Source organism: Ursus americanus, chromosome 14 (assembly GCF_024610735.1).
Source record: "Ursus americanus isolate L20-20 chromosome 14, mUrsAme1.1.p, whole genome shotgun sequence".
Taxonomy (NCBI): domain Eukaryota; kingdom Metazoa; phylum Chordata; class Mammalia; order Carnivora; family Ursidae; genus Ursus; species Ursus americanus.
The window spans coordinates 29,491,366-29,515,650 of record NC_142140.1 but is presented as its reverse complement, the minus strand read 5'-3'; the positions used below and the strand labels follow the sequence as shown (position 1 = coordinate 29,515,650).

At 38.8% G+C, this 24,285-nt stretch overlaps 1 protein-coding gene across 5 annotated transcripts in view; it reads right to left on the bottom strand.

Annotated features, from left to right (window-relative positions):
• FHIT (fragile histidine triad diadenosine triphosphatase) overlaps positions 1-24,285 on the bottom strand; it is a 1,378,910-nt gene that overhangs the window by 1,103,411 nt on the left and 251,214 nt on the right. For 4 of the 5 annotated variants that reach the window (XM_045807502.2, XM_045807501.2, XM_087866889.1 and 1 more), the window contains exon 3: positions 18,782-18,852. The exons of the other annotated variant lie outside the window; for it this stretch is intronic. The gene's annotated coding sequence lies outside the window, so the exon portion shown is untranslated. The remainder of the gene's footprint in view (positions 1-18,781; positions 18,853-24,285) is intronic. 5 annotated transcript variants of the gene reach the window in all.

The following is a 24,285-nucleotide window of genomic DNA, read 5'->3' as shown; positions in this document are numbered from 1 at the left end:
CTGAGAAGTGGGTAAAATTCCAAAGATGGGAGCCAGTGGAGCGCATGGGAGAAAACATACTGCAGGATGGTTAGAACATACAATCCCTGGACAGCATGAAACCATTCATGTGACAAGAATTTACTGAGCACCTATTATGTGTTAGCATTGCTCAGGCACTGGTGATACAGTGATGAAGGAGAAAACACTTAAAGAAAGACAACAATAACTTTTATCATTGCAGATAACACTGGGTTGATTATCAAGAGTGTGAGACGCAGAAAAACGCAAGTAAAGAGCAGTGCCTTAATTTAAGGAGGCTTGAAGTGGCAATGAAATATTTTTAATTAAAACTTCTCTGCTGAGAATAGACAGTCTTTGAAAGCTTGTGTAAACCATAAATGAGTTACATGCAAATATATTAGTGATGTTATAGCTTTTAAAATGACATTATACCTTCTAAATGTCAAATAATTTTGAATGTCACATGCCACCTCCCCCCAAAAAATTCCAATCATGGGTTGTCCAGTTGATCCCAAATCAAATCAAACTCCTTAAAAGTGAACTGCCCATTCCTTTTTTTTTTTTTTTTAAGATTTTATTTATTTGACAGAGAGACACACAGCAAGAGAGGGTGAACTGCCCATTCCTTACACTGTAGGAGAAATGCCTCTGTTGGGGTCAGATCTGCCCTTGTCTTCATAGTATCTTGATGCTAATACTGACCCAGCAAGTCAGCTAAGGTCCATTTGGGGCAGCTCAAGAAAAGGAGAAAACATGGTCCCCTTCCAACACTAACCTTTCCAACTCAGTCCCTGATCATGCCAAGACATCACAGTGTAATAATGGTAATTTAATAATGTAGTCGGCTGGGCTCAGCCCACATTAGAAAGCTCAGGAAAATAAATGAGGCTTGCAAGCCAAACAGAGAGAAACTTCTCTGGGCAGCGCCTGCTGCAGGGAGATACCTGGTAATGAAGTACCTGCTGTCTCCATTCATTATACAGGAGGTAAACCTTAAAAGAGAGCCTGGAAAGGTGAAGGTCTCAAAATGGAAATAAATAAATAAGCTCACCTGCCACGGTGAGATCTCTGAAAATGACTCAGAAAGACTGCCCAGAGATTCTTCTGTGGGGATGTGGCAGAGTTTCATCAGATGTCAAGGGAGGTAATTATGTGCTTGGGCACATTTGCTGGATAAATTGGCCTCCTTACCTTCATCTGCCCATGTGGGCACCAGATACAGAAACTGTGTTTAAACTCCACTGTGTTCTCTCTGGCTTTTATTATTTAAAAAAAAAGAAATAAAAATGAGTCCTAGGTGCTTGGCAAATCAGTCCAGTGTTAGATGGGGACCCATTATCTTTGACCTTCACATTTTTGCCTCTTCTGACTCACAGAAAATCCTCAGAAACTCTTTCAGGTAAAGATATATGATTCCTGGGAGGCGTTCACTTTCAGGAGGAAGCTCTTGTTTTTGTAATATAAAAATAAGAGTTGAAGGAAGTGATTTCTTTATTTTTAATTTCAATTATTCTGTTACTTGCTCAAATTCTAAAAATTCACCTAAAATGAGGCTCCTGAGTGGTACAGTTGGTTAAACGTCTGATTCTTGGCTTCAGCTCATGTCATGATCTCAGGGTCGTGAGATCGAGTCCCGAGACCAGCTCCACACTCTGCGCTGACTCTACTTAAGATTCTCTTCTCCTTCTGCCCCTTCCCCCGTGTGTGTGTGCACTCACTCTCTCTCTTTCTCTCTAAAATAAATAAATAAATCTTAAAAAATTTTACCTAAAATGATGGAACTTTTGTTTACTATGTTAGTAACATGTGAAGCTAACAGCCATCCCCCTCCTTTCTCTGTCTTTCTTCTCCAATTACTAAGACACCCTAACATTTCTCCATCTTAGCTTCTGTTTAGAAAAATTCTGACAGGTAACTCTGGCATCCTTTATCACTTCTGAAACCAGTAATGAAATGTCAGAGGACGAACAGTTAATTAAAATTGCGGAATCCACTATGCATCCTCTCAGAGTCAATAAAAGTGCAATTAAAAATACCTTTCAACACATGATATAACTAGTGCAAGTCACATTTTTTAATAACATTTGGCTGTTAAAAATCAAAAATCATTAATATGAACCAAATGCTCAGTAAACATCTTGCTTCGTTGGCTATAAAACACCTTTAGCTTAACTAGTGTAGCAGATTTGATACTGAGATCCATTAAGAAGGTGTTGTCTAGTAACAAACCAAAGAACATGTCTATAATATGCAGGTAATTTGTGGGAATAAACACTGTACCCAAGTCTCCTACACAGGCTCACCTGAGCTATTATCTTTAACAAAATTTCCTCACAGGGGCACCTGGGTGGCTCAGTCGGTTCAGTGTCCGACTCTTGGCTTCGGCTCTGGTCATGATCTCATGGGTCATGGGATCAAGCCCCACATCAGGCTCTGCACTCAGCGGGGAGTCTGCTCAAAGAGGCTCTCCCTCTGCCCCTCCCCCAACTCTCTCGCTCTCTCTCTCTCTCTCTGAAATAAATAAATAAACCTTGAAAAAAAAATTTATCTCACATTCTCGGGTTACTTCATAGAAGAGAAATGGCATAGAACATCAGTTGAAAGTTCAACTCCATACTCAAGACCCTGCCTCTGCTACTTACTAAACAGGAGACTGCAATCACTTGGCTTCGTTTCTCCAACACTCACTTTTCTTATCTGCAAAATGAAGAAAATGCTCCTCACTCACAGGGCAGCCATGAGGATTAAATGAGATAATATGCATAAAGCATTTTAAATAGTGACAAGGACCTTGTGAAGGTGGCATACACATATAAGCTGTTCTTCTTATTGGATGTCTTATTCACTTAAAACTTACATTCCTTAAAAGGGCCTGGTGACTTAAGAAATTCATACACTTGAAGTATATTCATTTATTTTACATCACCTTACTATTCATTTTTTTACGTAAAAAATTAGGGAGATGCTATTTCGGGGTCCCTTGGTTCCGAATGCTGCCACTCATTTTAGTACAGATCTCTGTTAAGCAAAGAGGAATGAGGGGGCTCAGAACAGCTCAGGAGCTGCCAGCTTCCACCCTTGTGTAAACCTAACCCTGTAGGAGTCAAACTACATTCCCCTGAGAGCACGTGTGAAAGCCCCTGATTTATGGAAGTATTTACTTTGGGGTTTGGGGTTTGTTTTTTCAGGTTTATCTCTGGGAGAGCTTGCTAGAGCTAACAGTCCAGCAATTTTATTAAACTCTGTTCAATATCAGCATTTTTTAAAGAGTCTATAGAAAACACACTGGCAGTGGCTATTTAAACTTCCCAGTGGATGCCAAAAATAATAAAAGGACACTTAAATGACCATTTTTGAGCAGAACCAACAGCATGTGGCCTAATTATCCAACTACATGAAAAAATCCTACAGATTTTTAGCAGAGTGTAAGGGTTTGATATGCACAATTCAGCACGCAAACGGTCACCTCACTGGGGTGTGTAGAACTTTTCAAGTCTAAATAGAAGGTCTGGGTCTATCAGGGTAAGTTTCTCCTCTGATTTCCCTTCTAATTAACTTATAAGTAATGCTAAAGGAACAGACAGTAAGAAGTTGATATAGCTAAGCCACTGAGGAATACAAGTGAAGAAATAACCATGCACTAAGGGCTGTCCTTCATTTATTTTCATCACAACCTTCTGAGGTAGGGATTCGTATGCACATTTTACAGAGGAGGAAACCAAAGCTCAGAAAGGGTAAATGCCTTACGCCAGAGAATAGGTATCTGAGCTGATGTCCTGGCTTTCCTCCATTTACCCCTTGGGATCCTTTGTCTGCTCTGTTGGTGGCCTCTCTCCTGCAGCGCTCTGCAGACTCAGGTCCCAAGCCCTCTGGCTTCTGTTGGGTTAAGACAATGGCAGGCAACCTTCCCTAATTGTTCCTATCTTAGAATCATCTCCCTTTTGTTTTCCACATCATGTGTGTAAACATTATCATACACTTATTTGTGAATTTATCCAACAATAGTTACTGGGATTCTACCACATGCCAGATACTCTGTTTAGGTGCTGGGAATATTGTGGTAAGTAAGACTCCCATGGTCCCTGCCCTACTTATTTTCTCTTCTTTTCCAACTTAAATATTAAATATAAGGGACTTCCAGGGGCACCTGGGTGGTACAGCTGGTTAAGCAACCAACTCTTGGTTTCAGCTTAGGTCATGATCTCAGGGTTCTGAGATCGAGCCCCACCTTGGGCTCTGCACTCAGCACAGAATCTGCTTGAGATTCTCTCCCTCTCCTTCTGCCCCTCCTGCTCATTTGTCTCTCTCTCGTATAAATAAATAAAAATTAAAAAAAATATATATATATATGATTTCCAGAAATCAGATACTGTGGATTCTACAATCTTTGGGCAGTGCTGGACATACTATGGATGCTGAATAGTTGATGGATAAAAGAATAATTGATGGATAAAAGAAAGTCATCTGAAATACCTACAGGACCAGTATAGAAGCTAGCAAGCCTAAGACTCCTTAATTTGCTGAGCAAACCGATAACAATGCTGCTCATTAAAATAAGAATTAAGAACAATGATAATATGATTTCACTTAATGTGGAATCTCACAAACAAACACATAAAACATAAACAGACCCAAAAACACAGAGAACAAATCAGTGGTTGCCAGATTACAGGGGTTGGGGGGATGGGCAAAATGGGTGAAGGGGAGTGGGAGATATAGGCTTCCAGTCATGGAACGAAGAAGTCACGGGGATGAAAGGTGCTGCACAGAGAATATAGTCAATGGTATTGCAATAGCACTGTATGGTGACAGCTGGTGGTTACACTTGTGGTGAGCAGAGCATAACCTACAGACTTGTTGAATCACTGTGATGTACCCCTAAAACTAATGCAACATTGTATGTCAACTACACTTTAACAACAACAACAAAAAAATTAAGAATTAAAAATAAATTTTTTTAAGAATTAAAACAAAATTTGTTTAAGAGTTAAAAGAAAGAATGATGATATCTGGTGCTAATAAAGGTGAAGTAAAATGAGCTTTCTCATAAACCACCCAAATAAGTATGAATCAATGCCACCTCTCTATATGGCAATTTGCTTAAACACCACAGGCAAGCCTATGACTCAATTAATTGGCTTCCAGAAACAAATTCTAGGAGCATAATCAAGGATAAAGCCAAATATATAGTCAGAAGTACATTCATAAATAATTTGATAAATGTTAATGGTAATAACCTAAGTGTTCAACCACAGGGGATTAGATTAATCAATTAAGGCACACCATACAATGAAATATTACAAATGATTAAAAATTGCACCATATCATATAGTTCAGGACATGAATATATTCATAATCTATTATGACCTGAGAAAGGAAGATACAAAGTAACATGTAGAATATCTGGTTTTTCTTTAAAAAAAATTTATATATGTAAAGAAAAAGCTCTAAAATAGCACTCTCCAATAGAAACGTAATACAAGGCACATTTGTCATTTTAAAGTGTGTGGTAGTCACATTTAAAAAAGTAAAGGGAACTAGGTGAGATTCATTTAATGATATTTTATATTACCCAACATACCAAAATAATAATTATTAATTTTTTTTCTATACTAAGCCTTCGAAATCTGGTTTTTAGTTTATACTTGGCACATGTCAGTTCAGTCTTGGCACATCTTAAATATTCACAAGCCATATGTGGCTAGTGGCAACCACACTGAACAGCTCAGGTGAGCCTTAAAAGCATCCATGAAGAAAAAGAATTTGGATGAATTTATTTTCCCCTCCCCCGCTTTTTTTACAATTACCATTTATAATTTTACTATTGGCACATACTATTCTGTAATATGAAAAACAAAGTTTTTTTTAAATTTTAGGAACAGTTGTTTTTTTTTTTTTTTTTCTGTCTCTGGAATACTTTCTGGCTCATCCTCTCTGCCGTTCTTGGACCACATGCTTCCCAGAACAACAAGACCACTCTCCTCTCTTCCCCTCCCTTTACATACACTTGAAAAAGCTGCCTTGCTTCTGTCCTCCGGCACAGAAGTAGGGATCAAATAGTGCTGCTCTTCAAAGTGGCTGCTAAGCCGGGCCCTGCTTCCCACGGGCGCCACCCAGAATCTGTTAGGACTCCAGGCACCGTGTTAGCAGCTCTCTCGGGTGTGTGGAAGGGCACGGAACAGGACCAGAAACTGCTTAATTTGAGGTTAATTAAATAGTGGTGACAAGCCTTAATCTCCAACTCGCCGTCAGATTGTAAACACTGATTGCAGCTGCAGCAATCTGCAATAAACCTATTGAGAGAAATCTTGACCAGAATGAAATGAGTACGTTGGGTACCCAGATGAAGCGGAGAGAGGCAAGACCAAAGAAAGCCAGGCCCTTGTAATGGCCAGGAGAAGCAGAGACCCAGAAGGAGAGAAATTAAAGGTGGAATGTGTCGAATCGCATTCCTGTAGAGCCCAATTAAAAAAAAAAAAAAATCTCTGGATCCCACGAGCCCAAAGGCTGAAAGAAACAAAGACCGAGACGCAAACCATCAGCTGAGTAGGTGGAAAAAACTGAAATAGTTCCACCTCTACTGACCCCTGATGGGGTGTCCGTGGGGCCTCTGGACCAGTAGCTGTTCCACTGGAAATGAGCTACAGCAGTTCCCCAGAGGCGAGAAGGGCAAGGGTAAGAGTCACAGTGCGTCAGGAGCTTACTATGGGTCAGGCGCTTCACATGTAATTTATTGGTAATTCTCACAATGATTTTATAAGGTGAGTATTCTTATTTTCTGCATTTTAAAGAAAACACTAAATCTCAAAGAAGTACCCTACATGGCCAGAGGTGGTGAAAAACACGGATGGAACCCACATATGAACACAGACTAACTCCCTAACATCAGTTCTAAATCTCAGGCCACCCTGAAAGGTGGGACCATGTCAGGGAAGTGATCAAGGTGAACAGATGGTGAAGTTCATGAGGAAGAAGGACAAAAAAGGAGCAACAATGCCCCTAAGAGACTCCAACTAGGAAGTTGGGGGGCCTGCTAAAAAAACCTGCAAGCTGAGTGAATGTTTTTATTCTGTTGCTCTAAGTGTACCCCTGAAAGTACCCTTCCTGACCTTGCCAGCCTGGAGAACACTTCCACACGCCTCAAGGCCCAGAATCAACGTGCAGCTCTTCTGTGAAGCCTTCCCCAAAGCTCCTGGTGAGAGACTTAGTTTTTCTATTAACAAAGCAGGGTGCATGGGGAGGGAAGGACAAGACACCATGTCCTGTGTAAAAGAAAGTTAAAGGAAATGAGAGGGTTTTTTTTTGTTTTTTTTTTTTTAAGATTTTATTTATTTATTTGACAGAGAGAGAGACAGCCAGCGAGAGAGGGAACACAGGCAGGGAGAGTGGGAGAGGAAGAAGCAGGCTCCCAGCGGAGGAGACTGATGCGGGGCTTGATTCCAGGACTCTGGGATCACGCCCTGAGCCTAAGGCAGACGCTCAACGACTGAGCCACCAGGCACCCGGGAAATGAGAGTCTTGACTTGAGGATGAGAAAAACTGGAGAAGGGAAAGAACCATGACAGTTGCTGTCAAATAGGTAAGGGACTAATAGGTAAGGTTTTAACCCATTCATTCTTCCCTAAAACTTTCTGGCACGAAACATTCATTTATTAATGTGTTCATTCCCTAGCACTAAGATAGTGCTGGAGAAATAACAGTGAGCAACAGCAGACACAATCTTGTTGTCAGAGTACATACGTCTAATGGGGGGGGGTCACAAATCACACAAATACGTTAAAAATTGTAATAAGTGCTCCAAACCGTAGGTAAATGAGACATTATGGTTTTATCCAAAATAGAAAACTGGAACCAATAAAGAGAATTTGTAAGGAAATGAACTTTATTTCATTATTTGGAAGAACTTTCAAGCAATCCACACAGTCTAGAAATGGCCCTATGAATGAACATACTTCCCTCTGTATATTAGACCTGCCCAGGCTAAGGGCGGGGGGGAAATGCAAGGGGGCAGCCCCTTGATGACTTCTCAAGTCTCTTCCAGCTCTAAGAAACTAGGACTCCAGCATTCCAAACAAAATATTTTCTCAGAAGGCAATCATTACTTCTAGGAGACTCAGGAAATTTGCGCAGAGAAGAATCATTTCTGTGTATGGAGAGGAGTCACGCCAAACAGAGTCTCCCAAACTGTTGAGCAGCCCTCTGCACTTCCCTTCACAGCACTGATGCATTTCTGTTCTACTCACTGCCTGGAAGCTTCATGAGGACAGGGACAATGAGCTTGTTCATTACTGAATCCTCAGTGCATGGCTCACAGCACATATTAAATATTTGTTAAACAAACAAATTTATACAGTACTAAAATATACTGTTGCAAACACACTCACTTATAAAAACTTTGTTTTAGTGTTACAGACTTCATAAATGAACTTTCTTGAATAACTAATGAACATGAAAGTCAATCAATCACTTGCCTCTTGATTAATAGCTACGGTCCCTTGTCCAAGCGGCCACTTAGTTCCATTAAAAATTAATAATTTTCCATGGAATAAATATACACTATACATAGAACATCAAGAGATCCTGTGTTAATAAGTAATTAAGTAATGCAGAAAGACTAAGAATCTATTAACTAAGAGAGAACTCCATGAACTTGCCCTCTGAGTCATCGCTCATATACTATCCATTTCTCCTCTAAATTTTAAAATTATTTAGCCAGGAAAAAAAGTAGTTCTGCAAACAGAATAAATAAGGTAAATAGGGTGACATATTTTGCTTAACATTTGCAGGCCAACAAAACATGTTTTTGTTAAAGATTTGAGATGTTATTCCTTCTAAACACATTAGGAAAGATCAATACAAAACTGAAGGACTATACGTAAAATGTTAAGGGTCTATCACTGAAAAATTATGAACCATGCTATAGAACTTAGCCAGGTCAGAGCTAAATTAAATTATTGATCTACATTCATTTTTTCCCTTTCTGTGTGCCTATCTCTTGATTTTTTATAACATACATTATTGCCTATAGAGCAAATGAATCATCTTATTCTAGCCCCAGCATGTCTGCTGACTGACAATTTTCTAAAATTAATTGTCATGTTGATAGCGTTCAGACTTATAAATTGAGCTGCGCTCACATAAACATCTAAATATTCAACGTAAAATTTATAAGCATTTGTAGCATGAACTCAGAAAGAGGGCAATTTTCATTTTTTTCAGTACAAAGAATGCAAAGAAAAAAATGAAATGTTATTTTTCTTGACATCATTTCACTACTTGATGGTACTTGATACATTCCATTGATGAGGCCAAAACGTATTCACTCGACTTTTAAACAATGACTTCGCTGTATTGCTAAGCAAGGGGATGCAATCAACACTTCACAAATTAAAGTCTTTAACTTTTCAGACCTAAATCTTCCTCGAGATATATAACCTCAAATTCTATAAGCAGTTTTACTGGTTGCTTTGGGGATTTCTTTAAATCAAAGAACTCTCATCCCCAATCAGGCTCCAAAGTAACAGAAGAATGTGTCCTGAATTAGGATTTTCTCTTACCTGCTGAAAAGGGAAAATGGGTAAATATTTTGTAAGAAATGTAAATTCCACAGACCCACGTTAATTCATGAGAAAGGAAGCTGACATAAGAGTTCTTGGTAGAAATGATCTTGATTTTGGGGCTGTATTTAGCCAGCAGCTTTTGCCTACTGGGAAAATATTTTCTCTTTAATGAAGTAGTGTCAGACGCAGAGGCCTCTTCATTTTCTCTAATGGAGATACGATCATTCTGACTTGTGCTCCAAATGAGGTAGAAATTATCCCTAATGTGTAGTTTGAACATTTGTATCAAAATACAGTGAAATGCTATTTCAGAGTCTGATGAGAAAAATCATGGGAGCTCACAAAATGTCTGCCTCCCTCAGGTGGAGGTCCGCTGCCTTTCCTCACGCTGCTTGTCACTGCCAGAAGCTCCTGGCATCAGGGGCATGTCCCACAGTCTCACACAAATGCCAATCCCTGTCGCTGGGACAAGGGGATTCCGGCCTCACAGCAGGGACTCTACTTCTCCACAGGCCTGCTCCAAAGCCGAGCGCTCTTTGCACTCGAAATCAATGCCATCCCACAAAAGCTCCAGGAGAAAGTAAAATACCAGCAGCAGAAATGTCTTTTGTGCACCAGTCTCTCTCCACTGTGCTTCTATCAGGTGACAAGACGCAATAAGGAAAACCTAGCCAGCCAGGGCTGAAGAGAGAAAAACCAAAGAAGCGCAGAACTTGCGAGTAGAAAGGAGCAAAATTTCGAATAGGAAAAGGCTTGGGCATTCTACCGTGTGGAAATACAGAACGCCACTTGCAGGAGGGCCAGACTGAAGGTCATCAATCGTACGTGAGGAAGGTCCTTCACCGGGTTCTTGGCACACGGTACAGAGTCCATCTCTCAGGCAGTGGGCTTCATTCAACAAGCTCACAAGACCAATGTGTAAACCCAGAACGTCAAAGTAGGAGTCTACAGCTTGCAGTCTACCTGTCACACAGATGTCAGAATGACCAGTACATTCCCTTCCTGAAGATGTCCTCCATATGCAGTGCCAAATCCCAATCAGACAACAATCTGAAGTGTAAGGAATCTCGACAAGAGGAGCTCATTTGATGAATTGAATGTTAAACTGCACCAGGGAGAATGGAGTCACCAATGGGAGAAAACACAGCGTGTGCTGGCTGCAGCTCTCTGCATCCGTTGCCATACAGGGACAGCATTGCCAATAGAACAACAATGTTCCAAGTTCCTCATAGGAAATCCAGCTCCTCCAAAGAGGACCACATATGCACTCCTTCTTCTGCATTTCCATGGTCCAACCCAACATACAGGCCTATGGTACATCAAAGTAGGAGCACACCTGGAGTTCTGTCTTGTTGCTTTCCTTTTAATTAACCAGGGCTCATAAATAGCTTTCCCTGCCATGAAATAATACCATGATAGATATTCTTGTACACATCTTTGCCAAATCCTCTGATTATTTCCTGGGGAACATTCCCAGATATAGAATTGTTGGGTCAAAGGGTAGGCACACACCCATTCATTTATATATTGCCTAAGGCTGGTTTCACCCAGTAATAGCAGAGTTGAATGACTGGAACAGAGATCAAGAAGTCCACGATATTTAGTCTCTGGTCCTTTTCAGAAAAAGTTCGCCAACCACCGACCAAGAGTCTATGATTAGCTAGAGACAGAACATTCACAACAGGACACCATCCACAATAGGACACAGACCTCCACACACACACACCATGACTATAAGCAGCTCTCTTCTATTTCAATTATTTTCTACCCTTTAGCATTTTTTAACCAGTCCAAAGATTCTATGGGATATAACTTCACTTATCATTACAACAGTACTAAAGAATACTATCAGAGAAATGTAGCTCCATTATTTTTTAACTACAGAAATTATTATAACCTAAGATATAAATGGGAACTAAATCAAACAAAATGAGATAAGTTATAAAAATTCCTTTGCATAATAATCTATAATAAACATAAATATACATGTTCTTAAACTTCGATATAAAAATTGATTATTGAATTAAATAAAGACTAAAAGAGATTTCATTTCTTGGGCCTTTGATTTGCAACAGCTGAAAATTTCAGACTAGATTCTCTTTACTCATGAGCAAGACTCAGAAACTTGGCTAAGGAAAAAACACACTTAACTTTTTATTGAAAAAGAATCGCACAGACAACGTCTGAAATTTATAAATTCCTCGTTAATTAGATTTTAATCTACATAACTATACCGTATGCTAGAAAACCATCCAAATACAAACTCTGTGAGACGGTTTTACTGCCATTACTTTAAGAGCCATTTAAAAGATTTTCTATGGGATAAAGATTGGGTGATTTATCATGGTTTTATGCTCCTTTAATCTGCTCCATTTTCCCATTGTAAAATAAATATTGGTTTTAAAATAAATGGTTCTGCCCAGGTTTTGATGAGAAAAATTGCCCTGTAAATCACACGCTCACATGTGCCAAACTCGAAGTCTAATGTTAACTAGTCCATTCCAACAAAAATAAGTCAATTTTATAGAACAAAACCTAAGGAAGACAATTACTTAAGTATATTATCAATGCTGCAAAGTAACTAATTTGAGATATAAGCTTCCCCACCCTCTGTTTTTCAATTCTTAAAATAACCACTGGTTGATGCCAAACAGATCCTTCAATTGGACTTTTAAAAAGTGTATTCTTTATAATAGTTTTGTCATATTCTCTCTAATTCCAATACACAAATTACGTAACTGAAAATAAATATGAGCAAATCTGAGGGTTACTTGTGAACATCATTATCAATCACTTTTTTCATACTCAGGGGGCCAAATCAATTTTACAGTCACTTCCTTAGAATAGTTCACAGAGCTCTAGGAAACTGACAATAAATGCATTTTCCTACAGTAAGCACAGCAGCTAAAGCACTCTGGAAGATATGAATGGTTTGTTTTTATTTTACTTTATTTTTTTAAAGATTTTATTTATTTATTTGAAAGAGAGTGAGTGAGAGAGAGTAAGTGGGGAGGAGAGGTAGAAGCAGGCTCCCTGCTGAACAGGGAGCCCAATGTGGGTCTTGACCCCACCTGGGATCATGACCTGAGCTAAAGGCAAAGGCTTAATCAATTGAGCCACCCAGGCAAATGGTTTAAAGCAGAGCTTTGCAAACTATCTGTGATGTAATATTAGTGACTATATCTTTTATTTCCAATTCGTTGTGGGCTGTGATACATGTGTAAAATACAACTAAAAGATGCACTTGGATGCTGTGGCAAAACCAAACCGCTACAAAATTTCCATACCAGCACTGTCCAATAGGTATGTGATGTTGGCCACTTGTGTAATTTTAAACTTTCCAGGAGCCGCATTGAAAAATGTAAAAAGAAACAGGTAGATGAATTTTAGTAATATTTCATGTAACCCAATATATCCACAATCATATCATTTCAACATACTATATAAGTATTATACTATTAATGTATCATATTAATATTATAAAAATATTACTGAGGTATTTTGCCTTTTTAAAATAGTGTCTTCCGACTCTGGTGTATATTTTACACTTAGAGCACATCTCAGTTCATACTGCCCACATTTCAAGTACCCAATAGGCATGTGAGGCCAGTGACTATCACGTTGGACAGCACAGCTCTAAACCCTTACTCTCAATTTTGGCACCTCCTTCTTCCCACTTTGAGTAGTACTGTCTAAACCACTGTACCCTTCAGAATGGCATCTCTAAGTTTCACCTCCTGCCTGATGTTTTATAATTAAGGGCTCCATTGCAGATAAGGCCAACACTTCTATAAAGAAATGACTATGGCTAACTTCATACTTGCTTTCAGTAAAGCAATTGCCAATAACAAGGGATGGATGTAGAAGAAGCCCCTCTGCTCTCCCTTCTCTAGAAGCAATCACTATTCTGAATGAAGTTGGTTTATTTCCTTCCCATCTTTGTTTTTATACTTTCTCTACAGATTATATTCTTAAGCATTTACATAAATCTATTAACAAGTGAAAATGTGTTTGTGTTTTACAGAGATGTGTGAATTTAATGCATTTGGCTCATACAAACACTTACCATATTCCAACGGCAATTGGCAAAATGGAATCTCACACCTTTCCACCCTCCCACTCTATGATCTATTTCTTTGGACTCTGTACCACATTCTCGCCTGGATAATTCCTTCTCATAATTTAGGTCACAGCTTCAATGTCACTTTTTCAGGAAACCGTTGCCAATCTGCCCTTTATCCTAATAAGATTAGGTTCCCCAGTTAAACACTCTTACCTTTCCTATTGCACTTATCACAATTGTAAATATCTATTTTTGTATTGATTTGCTTAATGTTTACCTCCCTCATGAAAATATAAGCTAGCAGCAGCACAATTCCAAATAGACAATAAGTGTTCATAAATATTTGCACAAATGAATAATTTTTTATTCCAAGAAGCCAACCCAACTCAGTGAGATGTCAGGTAGGTGTGTCAGGATGGCTGAATGGTCTAAGGCGCCAGACTCGAGTTAGACATCATGTCTCTCATGTCTCTTGTTGGGACATAAGCTTAGAATACCTATTATCATCTGTGTACTGGGCACCCTTGTTTATTAGACATTTGTTTTCAAATATAGTACCATCGAGTTATTCACAGTATATTCTTTTGACCTTGTAATACAGTCTACTGTCTCTATACTTAGGACTCCCTTTTCATTTCTAATATTATTTGTCTCCTCCCCCTCCCTCTTTGTTTCTGTAATTTATCATATTTGCCGGATGTGTACGTGTTTGGAGCATCTTTCAAAGAATCATCTTTTGCTTTGTTGGTCTTTTCTACTATTCCTTTTGTATTCTATTTCATTGGTTTTTGTAATATTTTGTATTATCCCTTACACATATCTGGGTTTACTCTGCTATTTATCCCTTTTTGGTTGAATGCTTAACTCACTAATAACTAGCATTCCTTTATTTCTAATATATGAATTTACGAATCTATAAATGTCCCTCTGTGTATCCCTTTATACCCTACAAGATTTAAAGTATCTACTAATTTCTCTCATCACTTTTCTTTGACTCAAAAATCATTTGGAAGTATGATCTTGAGTTTCCAAATGTATGAAATTTTTGATGTCTATTGGTTTTTCACCTCTGAATTTTTTCTTCTCTGGGATAAAATATATGTAGTCAATAGAATTTGTATTCGTCAGTGTTCAGACTTTCTACGTGTAAATATTCTCTGCTAATGGAGTTCTACATCCTATACACGTCCATTTGATCAAGCGAATCAGTTATATTATTTAAATCTTCATCCTTTCTAATTTTTTAAGTTATTTTATTTATCAGTGTCCGAGAGAATATGTTTAGAACTCCCCGATTATGATTACCTATATTCTCAATATCTCATGATGATTCTGTCGATTTTTATTTATTTTTGAAAGGATGCTGCTCAGTAGTGTAGGTTCAAGATTAATATATCTCCCTGGTGAATTGTTCTTTTGTCATTAAATAATAACTCTCTCTAACCATATTAATGCTGTTTGTTTTAAAGCATGCTTTGTCTAATATTAATACAGCATCCAATAGCTTTTTTTTTGAAAGGTATTTGCATGGAGTATTATATCAATTTCCATCTATTTTCTTTCAATCTTCCTATGCCTAATAGGGGTGTCCCTTGTAAGGAGTTTATAAAGAGTATATACTTGTTTTCCTTTCCCCATCCAACTTAAAAATCTTTGTCTACTGACAGCTAAAATTAATCACTTTCGTATTATGATTCCTGTTTGACCTTACTTCAACCATCAAATTGATCTACAACTTCCCCAGAAGTAGGGATTATTTAAATGGATCAAGTACTACACACCACAGCAAGCACTGATCAGCAAACTATATTCTCTTCAAGAGGGGAGTAATAAGTCCTTATACAACAACACCTACACATAAAATCCCGAATTAAGATGTCCAGTCCACTACTGTATTTCCCTACTTATAACATGAATATAAAAGAATCTGTCATCTACCTTGGATGCTGCTGTTCTTCCCTCTCCCCCATTATTTTTTTTTATTTCTATCTGATGCCGCTCTTATTCTGTCTCTCCCTCTTCTGCACTGCTTCCCCACTCCAACTTTCTTCTTCTCTTACCCCAACAACCCCGTTTATAACTTCTCTCTTACTGTCTTCATCTTATCCCTTCTACTCCAATTCACCCTCCAGTTAAATGAGGGCTTAGTATTTTCAGGTAAGAAATTAGAACTTTACCCAGCCAGGTCAGTGCCTCTCAAACTGAAATCCCATGACATAGTCTCATAGCTCCAAACATCTGGGGAGAATTTTTATTTTAATTTGTGGTTCAATCTAATGAACATTCTAAAGAATCTAAATGACAACCTGATAATTGAGCTGTGCTTTCCAATAGCAGTACCTGAGTGTGTCCTTTTTTTTCCCCTCGTCCACTCTCTACTGCTCTCAGTGTCATTGGCACCAAACAATCACCTCAACTGACAGCTTTTAACTTTCAATGTGTCAGTAAGCACATCTGGCTGTTAGGTTGGTGTGTCCTAATGCTAAAATTGTCCCAAGTCTGCCATTGTGCTCTTTAGTGGAGATGATTTGCAACTGAAAGATATTGTCACCAAATAAGGCTTTAATTTATGAAGTTATTTAATTAATGGAGACTTTGATATGACATCATAAAAACTCATAGTGTGGCAGAGTAATGGCCTATTTTAATTGTTATGGAGTAATGAGAAAAGAACAAAGGCAGAATTAATATGTAAATGATGTGTTTATATCAAATGAAAGCCAAATGATATTATGGGACACTGTACAAAAGAAGGTTTCCCAATCTTTCAAATAGAGAAAAGCAGTGAGAGAATTGAATCATCATATGGCTCAGAGTAGTAAAGGCACGCAAATGAAAAGAAACTTTACTAGGATTCGGAAACAGGAATGCAAATTTGCTGGAGGAGCTGAGGTGGTTTGCTCTGATTGTTTCTATTTTCCCAATGAAATATAAAGTGAGGGCATCAGGTGAGTGGGAGAATTGGGGATGGGAGTTGGAGGTTTGAGGCACAGGTGAAGGTGTAAAACAGTTGTCTCAGACAGTAGGAGTACTAAATAAATAAGGTAGGATTGCCAAGTGGAGCAGAGGATCTACTTGAAATTAGCAGACATCAATGTAAGGGAAGTCCATAAAACTTAGCGTTGTTCTCCACCCATCTGCACGCAGGCCCAAAGCAAACAGAAAGCTCAGTGAGAGTCAAGGGTTACACCAGATGAGGCTGATAGAGATGACGGCACCCAAGCTAGGTGAGGAGGGAAGTAAGGACAGGAGAGGAATAATGATTAGTGCAGAATAGCAGGAGGTCTGTAGACTGGAGGCCCAAGGAGTCAAAGAATTCGTATTGGAGTAGAAATGTTGGTGTCACATGAGATGATATCCTCAGAAGGACAGGAGGTGGTGGTCAGAGAGATGCTTTGAAATGCATTTTGAAGGTCAGCACAATGTTTCTTTTTTTTGCTTTAAAGATTTTATTTATTTATTTATTTGAGAGAGAGAGAACATGAGGAGGGGGAGGGGCAGAGGGAGAAGCAGACTCCCCGCTGATCAGGGAAACCGGTGTGGGACTCCATCCCAGGACCCCGGGATCATGACCTGAGCCAAAGGCAGACACTTAACCAACTGAGCCACCCAGGTGCCCCAGCACTAGGTTTCTTAACAAGGGCTCTATGACATTTGGGATGCAACAATTCTTCATTGTGTAGACCTGCCCTGGGTACTGAATGACATTGAGCATCCTTAATTCCTGTCCTCTAAAGGCCAGCAGCACTCCTTACATTTGCAAATACCTTCTAGGACAGGGGAACTTCCTAAATTGAGACCCATTGGTCTGGAGTATGACCAATAGGTAGAGAAGGGAGACATCTGCCAGTGGAAACTCAAGGAAACAAGAGGCCAGAGATGAGTCTTCCATGTGGGTATTTTTTACCAACAATGATGGCAGGAGGGTGATGGACATAAAGATAGTGAGTGAGCTAGGGGGTAAAATTATCAATACATTCAGAAGAGTAGGCAGTAGGATATAGTCTGATAGCATCTGCTTTCAAAGCCCTTCTGTGCACGAAGAGGAAAGCAGCTGTCTAGAAGTGGTGATGAGAATGAAGAACGACACCAACTCCACTCCAGACACTGAGAAAAAATAGTGACCACCTGAGAGGGTGAGAGGGAAGCAATACCCTCTGGGGGATGTCCAAGAGTATCCAAGCAGGGCTGTCCAACAGAATTTTTTGTGATGATGGAAATGTTCTACATCCATGCTGATCAATAAGATAGCCAATACCCACCGGTGCCTAGCGAGCCCTTGAAAAGAGGCTAGGCTAACTAAGGAAATAAATTTTTTATTTTGTTTAATTTAAATTAATTTGAATGTAAATAGCCACACATGGCTAGTGGTTACCATAATGGATGGTGGAGAAGAGTAAAAGGTGAAGGGAACATTCACAGATGAGTTTAAAGATACAGGAAATTCTTCTTGGTCTCTGAGTCTTGAGGAAAAGGGACAAGGGTAGATGTGAGTCTAGTTAAGTTTGTGGGTCTGGAGCAGGATGGTAAGATAAGTCACGCTTGACAGCATCAGCATTTTCAATAAGCAAGATTCCAAAAATTCATTTTAATTCATTTCTGTCTCCTCCCAGACTAACTTCTGGACCATACTGTTATGGAAAACACTACAGAAAATCTCCTTTTAAAACTTAAAATGTCACCACCATGTAAAAATTATTCCTTCTCATAAGAACGATCTGGTATTAATAGACTATCACTATTGCCTGTTTTTCTGGGACCTAAGTGTCCCTTTGCCAAAGACTGGCTTTCTATCTCAAACAAAGGGAGAATAAATGTAACTTCTGAGAATTCCCTGTTAAAAGACGCTGCTCTTTAGAAATCATGTTTCTTGCTTTTTTGTGTTTTTACAAAAGAATATAAAGAAATATGTTCTTTGTTACCCAAAAAAAGGTAAAAGTATTATGATTGGCTGCAGCCATAAAACTATAGTGTTTTAACAAAATAATAAAAAAGATCATGCACCCCCACAATCCACCCCACCACACACACAGACTTCAGAAAGGCATAAGGTCATGCCCTTAGAGACTCAGCAGCAAACATATCAGCAAAAACCCTGTCAAACTGCCCTCATCAACCAAATGGGCAATGCCAATCTGGGCCCAGGACCACTCACCCAATGGAAGAATCTCAGGTTCAAGCCAGGAGACAGGCAGAGTGCAGGTAATATCTGGATATTTCTCGACACTGCATTTGATTGGGAATAAAGGAACAGTGAAACACTTCTGATTAGTTTCTGTCTCTTAGTGTTTCCAATTTCTATTTAATTACAATCAAAATATCAAAATGCTCTCAGTCCCCAGAAAGGGGAAACAGTTCCTGGTTTAAAAATCCTAAAACACATAATTAAGAAACAACCTCTGTGGGGTTAATCAGCACAGCACTATAAATGGTTGGATTCCCTAGTGGACAAAGGTCAATTTCTTTTGGTCCTAAAGTAGAATCTTTTTCCTAAATATTCTTGCCTAGATCAGAGGCCAAGCATGTCTATGTTGTCCTCCATAGCTTGTAGGCTAATTCAGACTTAAAGGGTCTTTTTTGACAGAGAAAGGAGGGAGCAGGGGGAGCAGCAGGCAGAAAGAAAAGCCCTGGACTTGGGGCTCGATCCCAGGACCCCGGGATCATGACCTGATCAGAAGGCAGACACTCAACCGACTGAGCCACCCAGGCGCCCCAAAGGATCTTCTGTATTAACGACACTTCTGAACTCTAGGGATTGGCCAGAATCAGGCAGCAGTATCAAGAGATGAAGAACCACAGAGGCCCACAGCATTGGTGAAATTGATTCTATGAGACGCCTAGCCTTGGATCCACTTTGGGTCTAGGACACAGATTTATGCTTCCACCATAGTAAAGTCCATAGTTTCTAGTATTTGGCCCAGGGTGAAACAAAGACTATTCTTGCTCTCACTTTTGGTTCTCCCAATGGGACTTTGATCAACATGGAAGCCAAAAATTATGCTGGGGCTAAACCATTAAAACCAGTTAATTCACTATTCTATTCTGTGGTCACTGCCAAAGACAGCAGTTTTGTAACTTAATTTCATTGGGAACAAGAACACTCAAAGGAGAGTAAATGAATGAAATGCTTAAAGTACATCTCAGCTACTGAGGAGAAACCTTAAGAGTCACAGTGAAGACAAGCAAAAAGAGACTGAATTATTAATTTCCAGTGTTTCTCTGCCCACAAGCCCCCTCTGGTGGAGGAACTAACAGGTAATGAAATAGCTATAATACCAATAGCTAAAGTTTAAAAAAAAAAAAAAAGGGTGAGGGGTAGACGGCTGTGGGGGGCGGGGAGGCAATCCACAACAAGACAATCAGCCCCTGTAGAAGTGAGAGTCAAATGCAGTGATTAGCAAATATGAGCTGCAACTGGAAAACCACTTACAGATGAAGCAGTCTGATGAATGATTTACCAAAAGGTCAACACTGCTCTTTTATCTCCACCACCCATCAGTTTGCATTGCCTTCAATTTGTCTGGCACATAACAGAAAGCAAGCCATAAAATATTCACCATAAAAATTAACCTTATTTTGCAGCATTAAAAAAAGAAACAGAGTTGGATATAGTCTAAGCATATGGGCCAGTTTCTCAATCAGGATTCCTCATATACATTAGAAAAAGCATTGACATTTAAAAACCCTGTTCTAAGAGGTAATGTACTCAGCAAGTACCAGAACTCTCTGCCCTATGCTCTTGGTTTTGCTGATCCCTTTTTAGTTTTCAAACAAGGAAAGGCACCATTAATTCCCTCCCAAAGACCACAGCAGTGACAGGGGTTGGGGGTGGTGGTGGACAGTGTCAGCATTTCCCCTTTTACTCTTCTGGAAGCCAGACTTCTCTACAGTGTCTGCTTTTAGCTGGTGTGGCTGCCAGGCTTTCAACCTCAACATGCCCACGATACATTCTGGCAGGTGAGTTGTGAGATGAACTACTTTCACACTCTCATTTGACAACCTTTGTACAAAAAGAAACACAACGTCAGATGAAAATACATTTTCAGGCAGAAGGGATTCTGAAAATTAACATACTGCCAGATGCCCTTAATCAGACCTGTAAAACTCATTAAAGCCATTTTAACTGAACCAACTCAGTTGATTCCATCAGAAAACTGGTAACTTCCCTCCTCCCTCTCCTATCTCTATATTTACCAATTACTTCTCTGATTTTGTCAAATCAATAAGATATTTTGCATCCTGTAGAATGATCTAAGTTATCTGAGTTATTAAAGAATTCCTCGGGGCTCCTGGGTAGCTCAGTCGGTGGAGCATCAGACTCTTGGCTTCCGGCTCAGGTCACGATCTCAGAGTAGTGAGACTGGGCTCTGCACTGGGTGAATCTCTCTCTCCCTCCCTCTCTCCGCCTCCCCATGTGCATGTTTATATGCTCTCCCACTCTCTCTCTCTAAAAAAAAAAGAAAAAAAAAAGAATTCCTCCCCCAAACTCTGTTTAAAGAGAGTAACTAAATATTTACTTACATTATTGTTATTTGCTGATTTTTTTTAAAGGGAGAATGAAAATGAAAGAAAAAAGGTCAAAAGAATTCTGAAAAAGATATAACTACAAGGATGTTTACCACTGTACTATTTATAATAGTAAAAACTGGAAATCCTAAATTTCAAAAAAAAGAAGATTGTTCAAATTAATTATGGTACAGCCAAAAGGAGGAATATTATGCAGACATTAAAATTATGTGGTAGAATATTTAATAACATGAAAAAAGATTCATGGTATCATTAAGAGGTAAAACATTGCAAAAACAGTAGGTAGAGTGTTGACATTGGTTATTTTTGGATAATAAGAAAGTTTAGCAGTCATTGATTGGTCAACCCAGTCTCTGTTAACAACCCCCTCTCTCCAGGACCCCTTACAACTATGAGTGATTTCGTAAAATGAGATATAAGCAGAAGTCTGCCAGGTGGTCAAGTAGGCCCCTTTTTGTGTGACTGATCTATACCACTCTGAATCAGCTGATCACCTATGCCCACAGATTACAATCTCAAAGATACTAGTGGGGGAAGAAGATAAAACCTTGCAAATCAGCTGTTAGTTACCACAAAAAACAACTGCAACTTGAACTTTATATTCATCTTTTCCCCCATTTGTTTTGGTGTCCATGTAGTTGTGATCAAAGAATAGTCCCTAGGAATCTGTGGAGTTTTACTGGAAGTTAAGGCTTTGGGTTGTGTACAGAACAGTAAGTACCATTCCAAGAGAAGGAAGCCACATTACCTCTGGATCACCAAAACACAGAGTAGCCATCTTGAAAACTGAAAGTTCACTCTCAAAGTACCCCGATAATACGTATAGGCATGTTTCTCAGCCATTAAGTGCCCAAATAAGTAAGTAAAGGGTAATATAATATAAATAAGTGACAGAAATATGCCTGGATTTTTACATATATCTCTTATTAGAGCAGCTATTATTTTCTACTGTGGTATGTGTTTGCATGTCTGTCTTCCCACTAGACTATAAGTTCCCTAAAGGCAAGGACCATTTCCTTTCATCATTCCTAAAGATGGCCAAGCCTTCTTCCTTCCAAGATCTCAACCAAACTTAGATCCCCCCTATAAATGCCTATAAAACATTTGACTCTAAGTCCTTCTTATATAAGTCATCCTATTTTAAACAACAACAACAACTTTTTAACATTTTCAAAATATCCTGAAGGGAGGGAAAAATCACACATTCAATTCTGTCAAGTAACATTTACCTCCTTAGGCCCTGACTAATCAGAAATGACTGGACTTGGCAGCTACTTTTACCACTTGGTCTACAAGCTAAATTCAGTTCCTGTTGTTTCAACTGGAAAATGCCAACATCCCTTCCAACTCATACAACATCCCATCCTACCAGTCACTCTAGAGTCTGGCAATCTGGTGAGAGCACTCCCCATCAGATCAAATAGAAATTATAAACCAAATTTACAGGGTCCAAGTAGCCTCATTCCAGAAGAGCAATGGTGAAGTTTAAAGAGATTAGAAGGGTACCAGATTTATTACTATTGATTCCCTGCTGGCAATTTCATGGAAAGATATCCACTGCAGTTATATAAAGAGCATCTGGCTCATTTCCAACTCTTTTGTCTTCAAGTCCTTAAAAAAAAAAAAAATCAACCAAGAAGGATAAAAAACTAGAAATTGGTGGATAGGGCCCAAAGGTTTTCTCTAGATTAAGAAGCCTTCATCACTACACCCCAATTATGCAAATATGCTCCTGCAGACTCCAATACATTTATTTATTGAGCCTTACCACTGCCATCCTGGTAACCCAGAGAAGAAGCCAATCTATAATGACTCAAGCCACATTTCACAATAGACTCCAAAGGACACATGATGTCATTTGCTAAAATGACTCAATCCAGATGGAAAGCATTCTGACCTATACATAATTGATTGACCTTTGCTATGCTTTCCTGGTTATTTATATACTATCATATGCATGAATGTATATCAGTGGTATTTACACTTGGCAGCTACTTTTGAGAACGCATTATTCAATTGGGATTTGAAGCTTTTTACGACCACTTCCTGACCAAACATTCATAAATGAAGGACAAGAAAAGATGTTATCTTAAAAAATAACATTTAATAGGATCTGGAAACTCTAAAGAAGCTTTGTAGCTCTAATTGTTTTAAATTCCAGTGAACAAGATCTATCTATGTAAAGCTAAGTTCAAAACTCTGAACCTAAGGGTATTAAAGGGCATTTCATCTATTCTTCAGCTTGGGGCTCAAAAACAAAGGTAAAATACACTTTACCAAAGGAGTGGAATATCTTGGATACTTGTGAGAAAAGTATCCTATGATGCAGGTAATTAGAGACCATAATAAATGACCAGAGAAAAGGACACAACCATGTGATGTGATGCTTTTCAACTTTTTAAATAATGACTTTGGTTTTCCAAGAGGGGTAAGCTACAAATTAAATCATATTCACATGACCAAGATGGGTTCAAGATAAGCACAGGAGAAGCAAATGGGAAGATTAGGGAATGCAAATACCTAGCACATATGTCCTTACTCCCAGTATGAAAACCCAGGGCAGACATCAATAATTGATCACTGAATTCTTAGCCGAAGACCCTGATATGAATTGAAAACACTTTTCCAATAGTACTCCAGGTGAACACTCTCAACTAAATGAATTTAGAACATGAAGTGAAATATATTTGCCCTTGCTGAACTAAATAATCATACCGTTTACTTCAGATCAAAATATATATCAACTATTAAAAACATTAATGCAATTATGACATCTTCATAATTCAGAACTCCCTAGTCTGCCTGCAAAAAGTCAATTTCCACTGATCTGAAGATATATTCACTGGTACATATTGCTTTTTTGTCCTAATAATGTGATTAAATAGAAAAGGTTGTATTTATATATAATGGTCCAATTAATTCTATCTCTTGCTGCCTTATACTCTAAGACCCAATCTAAAACAAAACAGATTTTTAAAACCAAAATTTAAAAGTACCTCTCTGAATCCTAGAAAAACATGAAACCAAATTCAGCAGTTTTCCATAAGTCATGGTATGCTATCAGTAGTATAAGTGAAAAGTAAAGAGGGGCTCTAAACAGAATAAGATGGAAATTCTTGGATGTTGACACAG